We start from the raw sequence: 2,451 nt of genomic DNA on the forward strand, positions 1-2,451 counted from the left end.
CCATTGCATTGTACTTATATGCTATGCCACAGGATACAAAGTTGTTTTTTTCTGTAAATCATAGTTAAAACCATTTTCTGCCCCTATTGAATTTGATAACACCACCTTACCTAATATACAATAGTTGCCTAGAAACCTGCTGCTATTTTGTTCAGACTGAAATCAGTATTCTCAATGTATATTGTTCTCTTCTTTGCTAAGGCAATGGCTATATCCTACTACTTTGTTGGTGTTGTTCTTTATATTCAATTTTGACCCAGGAAAAGCCCATAGGAGGCACTGATATCACAAACTGAAAGTTGATCTCCATTATAGGTCTTCTGCCTTAGCTTATGGAGCTTCAGTACTTTCTTTAATTTAGTTTAAAGCTACATATCACAGTGACACATTACACTTTAAATCTGTGAAAGGACATATGGGACACACATTTACTTATATCTTAGTCCTTTTAACTCTATGGTTAATAAGGAACAATCCTAATTGTGAATAGCTCTTTGATCCCTTGTAGCATATTGCTTTGATAGAGTTTATTATAGTCGTTCAAAATAAGCTGTAAAGAAGCAGATCCTAATAAAGTATATTACTTAGTTAAACATTAGGGCAGTTCTTCACTGGTTGTTAATACTTTGTTTTTAATAAAGATATTCTTAGATCTGAATTTTAACAGGATGTACCCAGTTTATTAAAATAAAAACTCAAATTATAAAGACATCTAACACTGTCATTATTACTGAGATAGAGAATAAATAAGATAACCCACTATAAATGTTAATAATGAATTTTTATGCCATGTGTCAATATTGCATTCTATTCATTTTGTAAAATAATTCATTTTATTCAATTTTTTGAAAATGGATAGAGCTTTTGTGTGATGTTTGTTTTTAATCATAAAATTGGTATAAAATACATATCACTAGGTTTCAGTGAGAGATTGTTCCTATTGGGTTGGTCTGTGATCATGTCTGTGAGGGACTGTCCTGAGTAAATTGATGTGGGAAGACCCAGTCCACTGTGAGCAGTGCCATTCCCTAGGCAAGGAATCCTGAATTGTGCAAGAGCTCTTGACATGATCGACTGCAACTGGCAATTGCAATGCAAGATAAAAACTCTTTCTACTCTAAGTTCACTTAATATTTACTAGTGGTTTGTGTGCTAAAGATGTGGTTCTGAACTGGTAGCAGTATTGATGCGGTAGAAATTTCAGGAGATTAGGCCTTATCAAGAAATACTTATTACTGATGTTTTGTCTCTGAACCCTTCTCCTCCCCTAGTCTCTCTCCCAGTCTCTCCTCTTCTTGCTCCTCTTGTGGGCATCCATGAGGTGAACAGTACTACATGTTATAAGTACTGTACCAGAAACATCAGCAATCATACACAAGAAGTCTGAAAAAAGAGCCAATATTTCCTCCTTAAAGATGACTATCTTGGCTGTTTTGACACAGTGTTAGAAAGGTGATAGAAATAGAAAAAGTGTTACAATGGATAAATAAAATATTTGTGCAAGGTGTGTTCATAATAGACATGAGTATGGAGTTACATAAGTTGGTGATTGGTGCCTGCTTCTGCATTTGTTTTTAAAGAAAAAGTTACAGTCCATGAAAAAGAAATAAAACAATAAATATAGGAAATAAACGGTTCCACTTCTGTCTGGAGTAGAACAGATAACCAGGTCATAAATTTGAGAAGGAGATCAATGCCAAAGCAACAAGGTATGTGAGGACTGAATATCAGCCCCCAGGGACATAGCAACTACTACAGTGACAAAGGCTGCCATTTCTATCAAGGATTGGAAACAAAATGACAGTCCCTATCACTTTTGGGACATAAAAGGCACTGTAAATAGGTTATTTTTTCCTAGCAGTTGATGTTAGGTCAAGACTCTCATTTTCTCTCCACATAGCCAGCAACAACTTTGATTCACAAGTAGATACACTTTTATCTTTTAGATCCATATACAAATTCTTTATAAAGGTTATGTAGAGAGATTAATTCATAGATAAAGAATAAAAATACATTAACACAAATATTATATAATAATTGTTCCGCAAAAGTATGACTACTTCAAACTTGAAATTTTTAAAGAGTATAGCTTTGCGCAGTGGCAGTATCATAGCCAATGAGGTTTATCCGAGGCACGATTATTGCTAATTGAAAGAATATAAAAGTTCAATTCTATTTTATTTCATTATTTTAAGATTGTCCGTTCTATATAAAAAAATAGTAAACTGATCACAGAAACATAGCACTTCCTTTACTTCTCCATTTTCTCACATATTAGATGCTGAGCAACTTATTCTTAGAAAGCGTTGCCCCACACCTGGATTATTGTGGTTCCAGTCACTATTCTCCTTCATAGCAACCCCATCCCTCTCTGACTCCGGAAGTAGGTTACAGTCAAGCTTCTCTTGTTGTTGGTTCATTTTTATTAATATTTTGTCATTCTGGACATAA

General features: G+C 34.2%; 1 pseudogene; it reads left to right on the forward strand.

Moving 5' to 3' along the window:
- Positions 1-2,087: 2,087 nt before the first annotated feature.
- Positions 2,088-2,219, forward strand: LOC116072411 (annotated as a pseudogene).
- Positions 2,220-2,451: the final 232 nt, after the last annotated feature.

This window comes from Mastomys coucha, unplaced genomic scaffold (assembly GCF_008632895.1).
Source record: "Mastomys coucha isolate ucsf_1 unplaced genomic scaffold, UCSF_Mcou_1 pScaffold1, whole genome shotgun sequence".
NCBI lineage: Eukaryota > Metazoa > Chordata > Mammalia > Rodentia > Muridae > Mastomys > Mastomys coucha.